Source organism: Dermacentor variabilis, chromosome 11 (assembly GCF_050947875.1).
Source record: "Dermacentor variabilis isolate Ectoservices chromosome 11, ASM5094787v1, whole genome shotgun sequence".
Lineage (NCBI taxonomy): Eukaryota > Metazoa > Arthropoda > Arachnida > Ixodida > Ixodidae > Dermacentor > Dermacentor variabilis.
In genome coordinates, this window is record NC_134578.1 from 40798634 (window position 1) to 40818032 (window position 19399).

General features: G+C 48.3%; 1 long non-coding RNA gene across 1 annotated transcript in view; it reads left to right on the forward strand.

Moving 5' to 3' along the window:
* Positions 1–19399, forward strand: part of LOC142564787 (uncharacterized) — a 65487-nt gene extending 46088 nt beyond the window's left edge. Inside the window, exons 4-5 of the long non-coding RNA XR_012824675.1 lie at positions 16435–16521; positions 18360–19399. This is a non-coding gene — a long non-coding RNA (uncharacterized LOC142564787). The remainder of the gene's footprint in view (positions 1–16434; positions 16522–18359) is intronic.

Here is a 19399-nt window from a genome sequence, read left to right on the forward strand (position 1 = left end):
GGCCCCATATGCTTCCCTAGCCGCCTGGCCCCTGGAGATCAGGACGAGCTGGTCTTCCAGGGCGGTGCTGGTTAGCAAGGTCTCCTATCGCTCGGTAAGGGTGGATGAGGGATGGGGTAGGGTAGCGGGGCAGTTAAGAGGTGGGAGGATCGCCTTGATGAAATCACATACTCCAATGACGTGTTGGAGAGTGCCTAACTGAATTTTGCAGAAGTTACAATCCTCCTCGTACCTTTCCGGGTACATATTCTATTGAAGGTGAGGTTGCGGAAAAGATCCTGCCTGTAGTTGCCTGTAGATCGCTTGCTGTTCTCTGCTAAGCGATTTGTGAGGATTGGGGTAACGGCGCCTCTCCGTCTTATAATGGTTCGTAATGTCTCTAACTAATTATGGACTGTGGCTCACCTTCCTCAACCCGGTGTACCATCTCTCAGGCGAACTGGTGGGCAAGTTCGTTGCCCTCCAGCCCAGAGTGAGCCGGTGTCCATATTAACTCAACTTTCCTTTCATGTACGTCGCGTTTACTTTTGAGAATATCTAGTGCCGCAAGAGACACCCACCCCTTTCTGTAGTTGTTATACGCCTTTTGCGAGTCGGTGGCAATTCTTCCCACCTTGGGCTGCTCGAGTGCTAGCGCTATCGCGGCCTCTTCTGCCACCTCTGGAAAAGACGTCTTGATGGAGGTGCAGGTTACGAGCACATCCCGCGTCGTAACTGCCAGCGTTGCTTACGATGAAAACTTTGGTAACGAAGCGTCTGTGAAGAGAGTGACCCCCTCTTCCTCTTCGACTATTTGACCCAAAGTCTCAGTCAAGGCCGCTATACGAGCCGCTCTGCGGCCGTCGTTACGACCCGACCTCGTGTTTCTAGGCAGTGGCTTACTGTGGATTTTATGCGCCCACAATCTGGGTAACGGCCCCGTTTCCTTCCGCTCTGCCTCTTGCCAGCCCAACTTGGCAAGAACGCGACGTCCCGCCGACGTCTGATTGAGTCGAACTCTTTGATTAGACAGATGAGCTTCTATTAACTCTTCGACGACGTTGTGCTTGGCCATGCCGAGAAGCTTGTCGGTCGAAGAATGCTTCGGAATGCCCAGCGCCATCTTGGTTGCCTTTCGTATAATGACGTTCAACTGGTCCCTGTCTTTCTTCAGTAACTTGAGGTACGGCACCGCGTAAACGATGCGCGATGTCAAGAAGGCCTGGACGAGCGTCAGTACATGGTCCTCCTTCAATCACCTTTGTCTGTTTGTGACTCTTCTGATCATGTTCGAAATTTGTTCCGTTGAAACTTTGATTTTGTCGATCGACGCCCCCGCCTTGCCATTGCTCTGGAAGATGACGCCCAGGATACGTGCTTGCATGGTTGGTGATATGGTCGTCCCGTCGATCGTGATGCGTACGTTCTCTTGGTCTCCTTTCTTTCTTCTTGGCTTGATGACGAGTAACTCTGGCTTCTGTGGCGAGCAACTGAGGCCGCACGATTTAGCGAATTCATGCACGGTCTTTGCCACTCTCTGAAGGGTCTCCTCCATCCAACTCTCCGACCATGCCCTCGACGTCCACACTGTGATACCGTCTGCATAGAGAGCGTGCTCTATGCCCTCTATGTCTTAAAGCAAAGTCGGGAGAGGGAGGAGTGCCAGGTTGAAGAGAAGCGGCGAAAGAACCGATCCTTGCGGGGTGCCTCTGTCTCCCAGGGTTATCGGTTTCGATTTCTCCTCTCCAATTTTGATCGTTGCCGTTCTATTGCTTAAGAAATCCTGCACATATTTGAATGTTCGCTTTCCGCATCCCGTTTGGTGCAGGTTACGCAGAATACTTTCGTGTGCGACGTTATCGAAGGCCCCCTTGAGATCGAGCGCCAGGATAGCTCTTGGCGTAGGGGTTTTCGCTTGCTTGATAACCAGCTCGTGTATTTGCACCAAGACGTCTTGCGTGCTCAGGTGCCTCCGGAATCCGTACATGGTCGGTGGCATCTGATCAGTTACGTCTCAATGTCTCTGTAGTCTCTTGAACACCATACGCTCGACCCCCTTCCCTACACACGACGTGAGGGAGATGAGGCGTAGATTGTCGACGTGGGGTGGTTTCACCGGCTTGGGAATGAAATGCACCTCCGCTTCTTTGCATTCTTTTGGTAACGAACCCTTCTCCCAGGACACGTTGACGAGGTTTAGCAGTTCAGCTCGGATTTTGTCGCGCATATTTTTTAGCATCTTGTATGTAACGCCGTCAATTCCCGGTGCGCTGCCTTGATTACTTTCATCGATGGCCGCAACCAGCTCCAGTTCGGTGAAGGCTTCGTCCATCTCGACGTTGCTATCGCCTTCATACTCGTTAGTCGGGTTACCGCTCTTCTCGGTCTTGAGGTATTGTGAGTTCACGAATGAGCTTCTCTCCGTCCCTGTCGTAACTGTTGATCGTTCTCGTGAGGTCTCGAGCGCATGCGCTCTTGCTTTTTAACGGATCTATGAGGTGTCGCAACAGCTTCCAAGTCTTCTTCGTAGACAGTGTGCCTTGCATCCAGTTTTCCCTGCAAAGTTGTTCCGCATACTCGGTCACTTGCTTGTTGAGCGCGTGTATACGTCTGCGAAGCTTCTTGTTATGTCTTTGCTTCTTCCACCTTCGAGTAAGACCGTGCCTGGCCGCCCACATGTGACTAAGCCTGCTGTCTACGAAGGGAATTTGCGTGGTCGTAGTAATCTTCTGCGTAAATTTCTTAACAAATTCGCGTTGCTTTTTGTCCCACGCCTCATACGTCTTGGTGTCTTGGTTTTCGTGCTCGCCTTCACTGTCTGCGCTTCTACGTAACCGGTCCCAGTCTGTAATGTTGGCTTGACCCAGTTGCGCCTTGATGTCAGTCCCCCCCCCCCCCGGGGGTTACACAAATTGTATCGTGATCCGAGCCAATATTTTCCCCGTGTTATGCCAAGTTACGTCGAGGTTCCCCCGAACTTGCGTCAGATCAGGAGTGGTGTCTCTGACCGTGCTAGTGCCTGTCCTGGTCGGTACGCCCGGTTCGTTAACCACCTCCATGTCGTGATCCTCTATAGCTTTAACCAATTGGTTTCCTCTTTTGGACGAATATTTATAACCCCACATCGTGTGGGCGGCGTTGAAATCTCCTAGCACTAAAATCGGTCTTGTTCGTGCTTCTTTAATGCAGTCCAATATGGTGCCTTCAAAGTCAATGACCCTGCTGGAGGGTCGGCAATAAGCCTCCAGGACTAAAAGGTTCTTGTCCCCCCCCCCTCTTCTGCTGTGAATTTCAATGAGCGTATGTTCGCAGCATCGCTGAGCGGTCACGTGCTGTGTGGCCGCCACGTTGCTGCGGACCAAGATCGCAGTACTCTTTTCGCTAGGGTCTATATACGTAATGTATCCCGCGAGCTTGGCCCAGCCGTTGGTCTCTTGTAACGCTATGATATCCGGTTTTTGGTCCAATTTATCAACGAATAGTTGTAACTCCCTTATCCTGTTTCTAATACTCCTATAGTTCCATTGAAATAACGTCGCAGTCTCTTTTCGCTTTCCTTTAATCTTCGTCATTTTCTACTTCTTGAGCGGTAGATTTGCGCATGGAACCAACTTCTCGCGGCCTGACCCGTAGATTAAGCCGTGATGACTTCATCTTGGCAACGGTGAGATGCTTATTTTTCGCATCGATCCTCATGACTCTTACGGAGAGTTTGGCTGCATTTGGCCTCCACATTATCCATTCTTACTGTTAGACTGTTCACTTGCGCATACAATTGGGAAACTTGGCTGGAGATTTGCGTAAGCATGCTCATGACCGACTCCATTGTCGGAGGGACGGCGGCCTCGGCCTTCTCTTCCTCCATGTCAACCACTGCCGTTTCTGTCTGTGGAGTTTGCGTCACTGACTGCGTCAACGCCGGTGATGTGATCTGCGCCGGTGACGTGATCAGCCTCGTCGCCGCTAGAGCAGCGCTGGTGGGGTTCTCTCTTGGGTACTTTCCTTTTAACTGCACTGACGTCATTATCACTGTTCTTTGTTCTACTGAGCGTCTCAATAAGCTCCTTCATTGCTTTTATCTGATTGTTCTGGCTCTTGATTTGATTGTTCTGCCTCTCTATCATCTCCTTGAGTTCCAAACAGCGTCTACACTCGTTGTCTTTGGAAGGGTGGGAAGAGGGGAGGGGAGGGAAATTGCTATTGTCAAGAGCCACGGGAGACCCCGCTGCCCAGCCCACCTGTTTCTCGGCGCCGTTGCTCTGCCGGGTCTTCGACTTGGACCTCGAACGAGATTCTTGCCTGCGAGCCCCGGCTGCCGATGGTGACCTGGTATCACTCGTGCTTCTCCCTCGCCTTGTCTGGGAGCTGCTGCGACGCCCGCTCGGTGCCTGCCACGCTGTCTGCTGCCACGCTGGCCCCTTCGGCTGCTACCGCTGCTGCTGCACCTGTTCTCGTTGTTGACGTTCACAACGCCATTTACGAACGACGTATGGCGTCTTGAATCTCGCTGTACACTGCTTGTCCGCGGTGAGGTGGTTGCCCCCGTAGAGGCTGTACTTGGGCTTACTGCAGACGTGGCTTTCTTCAGGATTCTTCATGCCGCAACCACGGCATATCTTGTCTTCGGGGTTAGGGCAAACGTCCATCCGGTGACCGAGGCGACAACACCGGTAGCACATATAGATCTGCTTGCGATACAGCGAACACTCGACCAGCAGGTTGCCGTATCTGATGTAGTTCGGGACCTTGCCGCCGTCGAATGCAATGACCACCGTGGTCGTCTTGCCGATGCGGTTGGCTTGCATAGCAGTGGGATTATACTCTTGAACGATGTAGTCGTTGATTTCTTGAATAGTGTCCGTCATCGGGACAACCCTGATGACGCCCTTAACGGTGCCGTGGGGGGCGGTCTCGTAGGCGCTGACTTCGTGTGCCGTGCCGTTGATAGTGAGGCTTCTGACTGCCGAGTAGTGGTCTGCGTTCTCTCGTTTAGGCGTACTGATAACGACTATCTTTTGCTGTTTGTTCGGGCAAAGAACATCTTGCGTCACCTTCTCGCCACTCACATTCGCAGCTGCGATGATGGCTCGGCTGATCTCGAATCTAGATACTTCCCCAATGTTCAGACTTCCCCTGGGACGCATGACGATCTTGACATCTTACCTCGGCAACACGGGCATCCTCGCTGCCTTGAGTAGCTTGCTCTTGAAATTTTTCCGCTGCGGGCGACGATGCCCGGCAGCCGCCGGTCCCCCATTGACCGGCGTTAGACAGCTTGCTCTCTTGCTCTTGGGTCTTCTCCCCGGCGACGTGCCAGCCAAACTTCTCGGAAACTTCCTCCGGCATTATTTCTTCACCCTCCACTTCTACACGCATAGCGGACGCCATTTTCTTGAAGCACTTCGCCTCTAGGTCCCCGGCAAGGACGATGGCCCCACCGCAGCACGCCTAGGCACGGGCGCTAGGCCCTGATTTCTTCAGGCTTAGCTCGCAGCAACACTGTGCTCGTAGAAAAAATCCTCCTAAATCGGAGAAAAATGGTTTCGCACCTCAAATTTTGGTATCCACATAGTCCTTGTAACTTCACGGATGCCGTTGTGTGAGACCTTACATGAGCTGGGGTGAATTACCGGGCCTTTTGCCGAAAAATCGAGGAGCACATGTGAGACATGTCAGCACATACCCTGGCTCATACCTTCCTCCCCGTCCTGAGAAATGTGTCAAATACCTGAACACTACCAACGATGAGGGGAATTACGCCGCGAATTCACCATGAATAACCCCGTTACCAATGAACGAGTTCTTTGACCTTCAGTATTTCTGAACGCATTCTTCTATATTTGATGAGGACACCACAAAATAGCTTGCGGGTTCGCCGATCACGTAAAAGCACGCGTAACAGGGACCGTGACAATGAGATGTACACTACCAGTGATGAGGGCAGGGACGAATGCACCATGAATAAACTCGTTACCAATTAGTAATATCTTTGGCCCAAGGCTCTCTCCCTCAGGCCTTTCACTTTCGTTTTTGTTTTTCCTTTCCCCTTTTTCCTGTATTTTTGTTCAATTTTGCGTGTTTGTATTTCTGTACAGAAATATATAGACCATTGCGATAATTTGCTCTATCTGTTGAAAAAGAGGAGTCCACCGGCCGAAACTGTTCAGTAAATAAACCAAACATAACCGCGAAGTTGTGCTCCTCACATTTCGCTTTCTCTCGCACTCTCTCTCTCTCTCTCTCTCTCTCTCTATATATATATATATATATATATATATATATATATATATATATATATATTGTAAGCACTATTACCGTACTTCGTCGTTTTCATATATACATAGCCACCAGCATCTTCCCTGTTCTTCTACTTCTTCGCGCTCGAGCTGGGGCGCTACGTTCTTTGGAATACAAAGCACGGGACAGCTTGGGCGGTATCGGTATTATAAAGTGGTAGAGGTACGTCAAGACCTCGAAGTCCTCTCGCGTTCCCCTCCTCCCTGGAGCTACGATGCGGTCGCCGCCAGCGCCCGGCTACCCCTGCAATGGTGGACACTTCCAACCCCCTCTCTTCCAGCGCCTCTAACCCTACCCCACAGGCGACCCCGCCTGCGGCGCCCTCATGGACTGTGACGAGCCCTCAGCGCGATCCCCTAGCCTTTGCGGGACTCCGCGGAGAAGACGGCGACGATTGGACAGACCCCTACGACCGCGTGAGTTCTTGCAATAAGTGGAACGACACCCAGAAATTGAGGCACGTCGCATTCTGCATGACCGGTGTTGCAAACACGTGGTGTTTCAAACACAAATCCGACATCACGTATTGGTCCATATTTACGTCCAATCTGCGCCAAATCTTCGCTTCCTCGTCTGGCTGTGGAGAAGTCGCCAAACAGAAGTTGGGCATGTGCGACCAACTTCCACAAGAGTTACATCTCATAAATAGAGGATGTCTTGGCTCTGTGCCGGCCTGGGAACACACATTAAAAGGCATTGGGTCTGTCGCGTTCAACGCCATAATCGAGCAAAATCCGACTTTTCTCCAAGACAACCCTTGCACATGTCAGCGCCTAGACGAGCTGCAGTCTCTTCGTCTTCAACATAACAACAGCAATCCTCAGGTTCCCCATTCTCAAGATCTACGCGCCCTTATCCGCGCCATCATCCGCGAAGAGCTTCAAATACAGGACGTGAGGCGTTCACCTGCTGCCTGTGCCCCCCCCCCCCCCTTCGACTTGCGTGATGTCGTAAGACAAGAGTTGACAGCGTTGACTACACCCACAATGCATCTTGCTACAGTAGCGCGCCTCAACCTTACCTACGCGGTTGTTTCGCTACTCACCCCTACCCTGACCTCCGTGCCTACTGACGTTACCTATGACCATTTGGCTTCGATGGGAACAAGAGCACTCGCTGCGCCACCCTACCCTCGGTGGCTTGTTTTTACTGTGGTATATGCGGCCACGTATCTCGCATCTGCCGCCATCGCCAGCAGGATGAAAGACAAGGCTATGCTGGGCACCAGAGAGACCGCACTCGCCGACCAGACACCTACTATCCCGGATCGTACTCATACCCTCAGCAGCGTTCTACGTCTCTTGCAGCTGCTCTTAATCCGCCTTATAGTTCCCGTTCGGGCAGACGTCGTTCCCCTTCGCCTTACCGGCGCTCTACATTAGCGCTTCGCGCACTTCTCATCTTGTCAACCAGCACTCGGAAAACTAACTGTTGCAGTTTTTGGAGGGGAAACTGCTTCCTATCGGTCTTCCAAAATTCCTCCTGTTCGCCCGGCCAACATGCTTTCTGTAACTGTTGAAGGTGTTCCCGCGACAGCTCTAATCGATACCGGTGCCGCCGTTCCTATTCTTCGTAGTGATTTGTGTTCACGGCTCCGGAAAGTAAAAACGCCTTATCCTGGATCTATTTTGCGTGGTGCTAATAATGCATTCATTCGCCTCGACAGACAGTGTATTGCTCGTGTTCTAATCAATGGAATACGCCACCACATTGAGTTTATCATTCTTCCAACGTGTATCCATGAACTTATACTGAGTTGGGACTTGTTTCACTCTGCTTCAGCCGTCATTTCATGTAGAGAGGAAGTTGTGCATATCACGGATACAGCGCTTGCACCTGTTACGGACTCTTCACGTCCATGCGTGAACTTGGCCATCGCTGTGGACTACGTCCTGCCTCCTGGCCACGAAGACGTTGTAGCGATAACATCCAGTCAAATCGCCGACGGAGACGCTCTAGTGGCCCCTTCTTCCCGCTGTGCTTCTCGCGGAATTCTCATTGCCGCCTGTCTCATCCGGTTTGCACGTGGCCGCGCCCTTCTGTATCCTTGCAACATGACCCCAGATCCTGTGATGCTGCCCAAAGGGATGACTGTGGCAGCCCTCGCCGACACTCAAACTGTCTATACAGTCACGCTTTGCAGTTCTTGATACCAACCTCAGGTTTGGATGATTCTCTGCCTCCTCCAGCCGTTCTTGGCTCCGACCTAACAGCCGCGCAGTCCGAAGCCTTAATAGTGGTTTTGGCAAAGCACAAAGCCTGTTTTGATAGCTCTTTGCCTGTGTTCAGCCAAACTTCTGCGGCTACACACCGCATCGAAACCGATGGTTCCGCTATAATACGACGACGCCCCTATCGTATATCGCCGTCCGAACGAAAGGTCATTGAACAACTGGTTACTGACATGCTTGCGCGGAAGTTTATACGACCTTCATCTAGCCCCTGGGCTTCTCCCGTGGTTCTGGTAAGGAAAAAAAAGATAAAGATGGTGCAGTTCGTTTTTGCGTCGATTATCGAATGCTCAATAAGATCACACGCAATGACGTATATCCAGTACCTGGAATTGACGACGCTTGGGACACACTACAAGGGGCTAAGTATTTCTCCAGCCTTGATCTTCGATCGTGATATTGGCAAATTTTGATGAACGAGACTGACAAAGAAAGGACCGCATTCGCTACACCAGAGGGACTTTATGAATTTAGCGTGATGCCTTTTGGGCCTCTGTAACGCTCCCGCCACATTGTCGGGCTTTAAACATCATCGTTTAGACCATGTTCTCAAGAAAATGCTGTCTCCATGTCAATAGAAAAATACAAATTTGCAAGGAAGACAATAGAATAGACAATTGGGGCACGTTGTCTCAAAAGATGGCATCTAGCGAGACCCCGAAAAGATTAGTGCTGTTCTCCAGTTTCCTTGCCCCCAGCAACAGAGAGATCTACCTAGTTTCCTCGGCTTGGCGTCATATTTTCGTCGATTTATACGCAACTTCGCTGCAATAGCAGCTCCTGTGCACAAGCTACTGGTAACGGTCCCTCGTTCACATGGACTAACAACTGCGAGTCGGCTTTTAAAGCTCATAAGCAACATCTTACTTCCGGACCAGTGCTTCGCCACTTCGGTAATCGAGCCGCCACCATACTCCATACTGAAGCAAGCGCACAGGGTATTGAGGCAGTACTCTGCAACGTAATGCAGCCTCTAAAGAGCAAGTCATAGTATTTGCCAGCCGAACACTTTCTCCATCTGAGCGGAACTACACCATTACAGAGCAAGAGTACCTGGCTATGGTTTGGCTGATTCAGAAATTTCGCCCATACCTTTACGGCCGCCACTTCACCATCGTCACCGACCATCATGCTCTGTGTTGGCTGTCATCAATGAAAAACATGTCAGGACGCTTAGGACGCGGGATACTCCGCTTGGAGGAATATGACTTTACACTAACGTACAAGTCTAGAGAGAGAGAGAAGTGGTTCTTGTAGGGAAAGGAGGAAAGGCTGGCACTTTCTTCTGAAACCCGTGCGGGAGCCCGGCTCAGCGTCAGCAGGGGTATGGCTATGGGAGTGAAGGAGATACGAGGAAGGAGAAAAGTAGAGTCTCCATGGCAGCAGCAGAGCAGCCCGGCCGGGAAGGCCCAGTGACTTCGACTGGAGGAGTGGACTGGTGATAGACCATAGGAGGTGGTCCAGCAAAAGCGAAGTTGAGGTGGATCAGGAGGGCCGAGATGGTGAATAGCTGTTATGCTATTCGTCTTTGAAGAAATTTCCTAGAGTCTCGCCGAGAGCCCCGACCAGTGGAGGTACTCGACGATACTTAGCAAGGCTGGTAGCTGATTACGACTGGGGACGAGGATGTCTTCCTGTCGTGAACATGGGAGCCCCAGGCGGGAGAACTCCTGCAGAAGTCGGCCCCGGTGCTGCAGGTGAGCAGGGCAGGCCAGCAGAAGGTGCTCCAAAATCTCTTGGTCACCGCAGGAGGCACAGGCTGGCGAGGTGGCTTTCCCAAGGCGGTGCCGGCGGGATGCCGTCCAGTAGTAGCCAACCCCCAGTCGGAGAAGCAACGAGGTATCCCTTCGTGGGAGCGATACCTCTTTGCGAGAGCGTCTGCCTCTTCATTGCACGGGTTCCCTACGTGCGCCGGTAGCCAGTGCAGGGATAGTGAGCATCCTGCATCCTGAAGGGCCACTAGTCTTGAGGAGATCAGTGCAACCCCAAGGCTAGCCTTGTCAGGGATCTGCAGGCAAAGCAGCACTGCCTTGGAATCACAGAAGACAGCTGCCAGAGTCGTTGGTAGCTCCTCTGCGAGTAGGTCTACAGGAAGGTAGAGTCCTGCTAGCTCTGCCGCGGTAGAGCTTGCATGTCCCGCTAGACGGCACCGCTTGCTCTTTTGTGGGGCCGATGCAACGCAGGCTGCTGTGGATGAGCCCGTCTCTGGTATCACGGATCTATCGATGAAGATGTGAAGGTGGTCCCCAAGTCTCTTTTGGAGGAGAGAGGCTGCCGTCTGCTGTAGGGCACGTGCTGGGGAACGGTTCTCTGAGACACCTGGCAGCTCTGTCGAGATAGGGATTGGTGGTCGGTGTGGTGGGCGAGGCTGTACGGCGTTTGGAAAAAGTCATCCTGATGCTGACGCATTGCCTCGCTGCCCACTCTCGCGGTAACGCGCCGTCGTCTTCCCAACCACGGCGTTCCGATGCTACGCCTGCCTCACACCAGCTTTCGATAACGCCCCTGGACCAAGTTACGCGTTCATCACGCTCTGATTTTGTTTTGCTTCAGCGGGCCGACTCCTACTGTCGAACTCTCATGGATCACCTTATTGGTTTCGCCGAACCACTCAACAGCCGCTTGAGACGCCAAGTTCGACAATTCCGCCTTCAAGGTGGCGTGCTACACCGCTACTTTTACCACCCAACAGTTCACCGGTGGGTCCCAGTTCTATCCCGCTGCCTTCGCCTGCGAGTATTAGAGGCACTTCACGGCGACATATCAGCTGGCTACTTAGGCTTCCACAAGGCTTACGACCTCATCAAGACCCGCTGCTTCTGGCCTGGACTATCCCCAGCGCTGGCCAAATACATTGCCTCTTGTGCGTCATGTCAGCACCGCAAACGCTCGACATCCCCTCCTGCCGGTTTACTATAACCTCTCCCTTGCCCGGAAGCACCTTTTTAATTTGTTGTATTGATTTAAATGGTCCCTTGCCTTTGACACCCTCCGCTCACCATTTCATTGTCACTTCGGTAGACCATTTAGCAAGATATGCCTAGACTGCCCCTCTGCGATCCGTACCACTTCTGAGCTCGCCGACCTTTTCTTGCGCTCCGTCGTCTTGCGCCACTGAGCTCCTCACCTTCTCCTCAGTGACCGTGGCAAGGCGTTCATTTCCCAAGTTCTTGTGGAAGTTCTTCGGGCCGCCGATACCGTCCAGAAATCTACTACCTATCGTCCGCAAACCAATGGCCTTACTGAGCGCTTCCACTATACGGTGTCTGTCATGATTTCCTGTACATCCGTCCTGACTACACTCACTGGGATAAAATTCTTCCTTTTGTGACATGCGCATATAATGCTGCTAATCAACGGAATACAGGCTACAGCCCTTTCTTCCTTGTGTATGGACGATCTCCACAATATTCGACAGAGAAGTCTCTTTAGCACCTTCTCCGCATAATGCGTCCCTTCCAGAAAATTCTGCTGCCCAAGTAGCACATTGTCGTCAAATCGCCTGGTAAAGCACAGAAGCTACACAAGCTGAGCGCAAACGTCGCTACTACAACAAACGTCATGACCTCCGCTTTCACCCAGGGGACCAAGTCCTGCTTCGGACTCCAGGCCTCTGTGAGAAGCTGCTTCAACGCTTCAGTGGCCTATGCACCGCTGTGTAGCAAACATCTGCAGTGAACTCGTCCACCCAGTACACTCCGTCAATGACCGGCACCGCCGGAATGCCCAAATTTTTCACCTCTTGCGGATGAAGCCCTTCACTACCACTTAGATAACCTCTAACCTGCGGCCAGGCTGGCCGCTTCCATGACGGAGGCAAGTTAGTGTAAGCATTATTAACGTACTTCGTTTTCATGTGTAGATAGCCATCACCATCGTTCCTGTTCTACATCGCGCGTGCGCTGGGGCATTGCCTGCTTTGAAATAAAAAGCGCTGGACAGCTGGGATGGTTTCGGTGTTACTATACATAATATATATATATATATATATATATATATATATATATATATATTTGCATTTTAGGTACAAAAACTACGAAATCACGAGTGAAGTTGACACCGTTGGGAGCCGAACCCATTCCTCCGCATTCCGCGTGTGGGCGACTATCATTTGTGCTACGACGAGGGCCATCAATACGGCCACAATCTTTGTTATTTATGACTGCTAGATTTAGCTGTGGGAATGTTTGCCAGTTCCTACTCAGGGTCATGACAGGCGGATGTGTAACACCCTCATATGTCAGATGGCGTCACGTAATACGTAAATTTAATTTAGCAGCAAAAACATGGGTAAGAAAATCTCGTAGGCTTCCTATGGGCACTAACTTTGCCGGATTTCGGACTCTCCCTTTGAATTAACGAGAAGTGGAGGGGCTGGATATTTCTGATCCCGACTTCTCGTAACCTAAATGGCAATGAATCCAATGAAAGCATATGTAATTTGGTGTGGAGGGCACGCATCAAGACTTCCATTGGCATGAATCGTCTGAGTCTTTTGCTTAAAAGTTATTTGGCTTAATTCTTAAGTTTGCGTGTCTGCTTACTACAGTTTGTACCAGTAGTTCCTCACAACGTGGCAACTAGAGGAATGCTTAGCCGATAGGAAGGCCGTATGCCCTGCAGCACTTGTTAATCAGCGCCACGTCATCTGCTCAGCGTCTGCTTCCCATCCTCTCTATAGATGCTTCACTATTAGGGGATAGACGCAACAAATGTTTTAGCATTGTAACCATAAGCTGCGTTTATATGGATGCGCCAGCCCGGCTTCAGGTCTTCTATATACTTTTTCATCAGTTTCTTGCACCATCCTTGGCCATGAGTAAGGCCGACGGCCCTTACAAACGTTCACCCTCGCCGCATCGTTTGCGCGGCGTCCCTTTGGCTTTTGTTCGCTGGCGCCATCACGTGCCATACCACAGTGTAGTAGTAGTAAACTGACGATGAAGTTAACAAATGTAATTTTTAGGATCCCTTATCGTCAGCGCGTGACCAGTTGTGACTGTGTGGCGCCTGCTGCTAACTGAAAATTAAACCACTTTGACTGCTCGGCACCACCTCTGTAGTCGTAGCTGCCTTTCAGTTTCCTACAATAATAACTAGAAGGAACTCTGGCACTGCTATCGTTCAGCCACAATGGGAATGATGGTCAGTAGGTGGATTTCTGTCATCTTCGTTCTTGTGGATTCAGACTATCTTGTAGCTTTGTTCTCTATGCTTTATATGCCCTCTTGTCCTAAATTTTAAAGCAATATCTACATATATAAAACCAGAAAAATACATAGACCCGCATAATCGATACTAATAGCTGCAGTTCAGCCTGTCCAGGTGACCGAATGGAATGGTGATCGCTGCCCCTTGAGAACATCCTAAGGAGGTTATATGCCGCTTGTTGGTGCAGCCGCTCATGGCCTAATGACTTCAATATCTAGCTTCTGTACTAGACGCCCTGTGCTAGAATCCTTCCTTCAAACAACTGTAATGATGTTTAGGAAGGTATGTAAAACACACTTTTTTGAAAATTATAAGTTTACACAGTCGAGAAGCCATTTGAAGACAAAACGACATTTCCATGCGGGCTAAAGAACCTCGCTTGCAGCTCTCGTAGACACTAGCGCCAGAACTCTTTTTCTACTTATTGTAGGAAACACTATCATCAAACGAAACACATGATTTGAACATAAACGACAAAACATGCCTAATGTTTTGACCTCAATGTAAGATGAGACAGAGCGATGACTCATTTTACCATTTATTTTTCCTACCCAAAGCAACAACATGCGCTCACTTGGATTGAAGGTTGCGGTCTGAGCCCTACTGGTGCCGCAATGTTGCAACGTAATCCTGGTTAGGGAGGCTATTACGTTGGCCGGCTGTAACTGTCACAGTAATTCGAGTTGTACTTCACGCATGCGCCAAGGGTCCAACTGCTCACATATCGTTGTAAGTTACGACGTAATAAGCAAAAACAGAGCTATCTAATCCCAGCAATTATCAGACAGTTGTGCTTTAAACTATACTGTGCTGCACAAAGATATTGCCCGTTTGTACTTTGTACCTTGTGCACTGCTGTATTGTACCAGGGAGGGGGAGCATCCAATGTGTCATTTTCAAACATATGACGCTGTCACAAACGTACACCAAGCGAAATCATTTATTTACCTCATTTTCGCTATCTTTAAGGATATTGCGAAACATTCAGAAAATACCGAGGCTAGCATGAAGTAGATCATCCATTCTTTTCGTTTCAATGTCTTGCCTCGCGATTATTGTCTAAGGTATTGTTTTGCGCTCTTAGGTAATACCTGCAGTGTGCGCGAATTACATGCGCATTCGCTTTCACTCATAAAGGTAAGTTTTCATGGACTGCCTGTGAGTGCTTTCCCCATGCACTTCAACAAATACCGGAATATTTCTTTGGATATTTCAGTCCAGCTCACTTGCGCTTACTTGGCCTACGTGAACACAAACCTTCCTTACTTCGAACGTCCAATTATCGTCAAAAGGTTCCTTCACTTTTGTCACGCTAGAGAATATTATTTTTATGCATAGTATTTGCATAATAGTAGTGCTTAATTGTGGTTCCAAATTATTCCGTATTAATTGAATGTTATCTGCAGTGTTTACGCAAAACAGTGATCTGCAAAACGAAGGTGGCCGATGTTCCCTTAATGCATTGAGCCTAATTACTCCAGTTTTATCGGATATTATATTAACTGCAGCAAAATGCAGTTAAAAATGTTGGCAAGATTATTATTTCATCTCTGACCTCTTCTTGCCAGTCATGTTTCATGTTTTTCTTGTCAATAATTGCGCCGGTTTTATATATGACCGATCATTTTACGGTGCATTTTGTATATGACCGTTCCATTATGGCGGCTGCCCACAATATATGCCAAGCCATTCAAATAAGCTTGCATACATTCACATGAGAATACGCAGTGGGCCGTGACTGGTGGTATATCCGCATTACAGAACAGTTCTTGATATTTGTAACACCTTGCAGAGCGTTCGCGTATTCTCTAAAGATTTGTTTTTTTTCTTTTGTTATGTAATATGAAGGGGCTGCATTTCAGTATTGCATGAGGCTTACTGGGGGGCTAGTTCGTTAGTGATGAAGTATGGCAGCGCACTTTAAAACAACAGTCAACCACATAATGAACAAGCAAGGCCACTGTAGCACAGCTCACTTGTTTGCTCATTTTGGGTTTTCCCATTGCTTCGAGGTCTGCCACAATATTCGATCATTCAAATATCGCTTTCCTAGCATTTCTATCCAAACGTAGGATAATGTGGTGTATTATCAATCAAACTATAAGTCAGTAAAAATAAAATTATTCTGGTCCTTTTAGAGAATATATTAGAGAAAATGAGCTGGACGTTCTTACAAGTGTCATGTAAATTGCAAAAATACATTGCAAGCCAATGCAGAGCATTCTTACTGCCTTATTCAGCGAAGTATTCCACGTTGTGGTCGTCAGCCTCGATGTAAAATGAAAAACCCTGATAACTTCATGCTTACATATTAAGTTTAGCAGCATGGTAGTAAAAATAAATACTAAAGCCAACCGCCGTCGTCACATACACGAGTTATGAGCAGACTCTACTTCTAAGCGCGTAAAATATCAACCAGACCAAGCGTTCCACGTAAATGATAAATTAAAATCCCTAATATTTATGCTTAGACAGGAATGAGCACTGCGACTGCATAAACAACATTCTTTTTCTTTGCGTTAAGTTTCGCTTACCGGCGTTCTCGTTGTGCAATTTTAAGGAGAACCAGCAATTGCATCAGATATCATGAAAGCATACACCAGTATTCTCGGACTCAAATGACCGTTATAATTGTGAAGTAAAAAAAACATGCTCACTGATATTATCAGTCGTATATCACTAGGCGAGAGATAATAAAGCATTTACTTTTCCTTAGGTGAGCCTAAATCGGTCGATCCTGTTATATTCACTGATGGCGCAAGCTGCGATCTCATCAACGTTCCAAGAGTAAACGATGGAAAGGGTATGTACTCATCAGCGGTAAATATTTCAAAAGTGCGCGACAACGTAAACAAGATCAGGAGACCATTGTGACAATTCGCCTGCGTACTCCGGCCATGCCCCATTTTTAAAGCGAAGCTTTCTTCGTGGAGCCTGCCTGACATCCTCATAGCTGCTGGTTACTGCCGCGTGCTGTTTCTTTCATGCCGAATTGCTCGTAATTAAAATCAAAATGAAACACCAGCCAATGCGTGGACCGAACCTTGGCCCGCCAGCACAACATCCCTATTCTGTCACCATTACGTCACAATAGCTCACGTACTCCTATGTTGCTAACGCCAGCTAGTTCTTTGAGGTGATCACCTTCAGCGTCACATTGCGTAGCACTGCTGGCGTATGTGCTTTCTCATTGCGCTAAAGAATAAGGAAATATTGAAGCAGTCCTTTAACATTTGAATAACATCTTCACGAAAGCTTTGCTTCACATAAATTCAAAAATGTGTGTTGGATCTGTATATATTTTTGCCATACACGTAAGTACATGAAATGAACAACCTTGGTTTAAATAATCCTGCTTTGTTTGAGCCCTATTTAGTGATCTCTCGGCAGTTCTGTGTCACACTTCGCTAGTGTCGTCTGGGCTCGTCCATAATTTTTCTTAAGCTTGACGTATTCATGTAAATATCTATGTAAACCTTGGGCACTATGACGTAAAGCTATTGCAAACTATTCTATACCAATTCTACAATTCTGCAATTGGGCCGTCTGCGATTGGTAAAACAAATTTCGAGCCACCACTACCTCACCGGTCCGTACATGACCTCAAGAAAACCGCGAAAATGCCCCTATCGGATACCATGTCTGCATGCTAATTATGCATGATTAGACCGAACGAAATAAAAGTAATTATTTATGATTTAAAGCCTTTTACACCATTAGCCCTCTGCTATTGGTCAAACGTTTTCGGGTGGCACCACTTCGCCTGTCGGCCACGCGACGTCACAAAACCGCGAACTCACCGCAGCAATGTGACGTGTGTGCATTATAGTGCCGAACAAATCTGAATTATTTTATTAACAGCCGAAAAAAGATGAATTAAAATAAGCGGATGCCAAAATCGGGCAAAATCCACAATTTGATGATCAGACACGCTGTAGTAGGGAACTCCGGAAATTTGGACCACCTAGGGTTCTTTAACGTGCATCTAAATCTAAGTACACGGGTGTTTTCGCATTTTGCCCCCGTCGAAATGCGGCCGCCGAATAAGTGCCGTCAGATTCCACCCAAGATGCACAATTACGAATTTGTTAATGGAATGCGTACCCTAGTGAAAGAAGTCACGAAACGCACGGATGAATATAAGCGCCAGTCAGCGCTACACCCGCGGTGCGATTCCACCTCGTACCTCGACGAACTGCCCTACGCACTGCCGTTTTTATGAGGCACGCCACAATGAATGACTGCGGGCCAATTTTGACCACCTAGGTTTCTTTTCATGCACCTAAATCTGTCTGCACGAGAGTATTTGCATTTTGCCTCCATGGGAATGCGACCGCCGTGGCCGTTATTGAAACCAGGCAAATGTAGTCAGAATGTGCCAGCGACTAAGGAGGGCAGTTTTCCTTTATACAAAACGCTTTAGTGTGCATGTTTATCAATACTAGCAGAGCAACCTACAGCGCCCACTATTGATCTTTCGTTTCCATGCCCCTGTGATTTGTGTTCCTCTTTGCATTTGGTCTTCAAAGAACAGTTTAGGAATAGTAGCGTTACAACTGTATTTTTTTTCCAAATTCATTCTTTATCACAAATTAAGAGCACAGATTGATGTCTTGCAATAAGTATCAACTTGCTTTACAGGCTGCGAGCTCTGGGTGAATGACAAATATAAAGAAAATGTCCCGTCATGTTGCTCATTCATCTACGACCTTCTGTGCGCACAGGAGGGAAGGTACGACGTTTATAAAAAGGACGATTGCAAGGAAGTTGTGGCGAGTTGGCCAACAACTTCAAAAACGCAGGCAGGAACCATGGCACAAATCAAGCTGCCAGAGGTGAAAGATAAGCCACGTGGAAATTTAATGGCTTAGTATATTTGATTTCATGTATTTAGAAAATGAAATGGTAGACATCGGGATATGTTAAATTTGGCTCCGAAATACGAGTAAATGAAATACTATCTTGTATCAATAAAATCGAAACATAGCAAATGAGCACAACATTTTCTGAACAACCACCTGTGCGTCTCGCATTCACTCAATAATTGTAGAATTATGCGATCGATTATGCTTTAGTTCGGTGCGACCTTCATTCCCAAATGATTTTATAGACATAATCTCTGGTATGACATCTAAGAGATCCTAGTTTTAGTTCTCTTTTATTTTAATGCAGTCCTTACGCTCCTATACTATGACACAGCGTTAGTGTAATCACTCTTTTAGCAGCTCATGTGAAAGAAGGTTAGGGATCTTTTTCAAAAATATTCATCACATCATCACTTCATATATTATTTGGGTTGGTTAGCAACTTATAGTACAAAAAGTAAAAAAAGAACGTCAATGTTGACACGTGTACTTGTTTATCTTTCTCGGCTGACAGCTTTTCGGCGTCTAACAAATTTAATCACTCAGCGGAGGTCGTGCTCTCATGTATCGATGTTATCGATGGTTTTATCCGCTCTTTGTTTGCACGGAACTCTGTGTAATGCGATTGGACATATGTGCGACGCGCATTGTGTTGTGCTTTCTGGAAGACAAGCAGGCGCCACCGATTACTCTGGAAGATTCGGTGACTAAGCATACATACGGTGATTATGCCAACGCGCTTAACAATCTGATCAGATTTCGACAATCGCCGACTGTGTTCCCCTCTGTGACAGTGCTTTGAGTGTAACTTGTTTT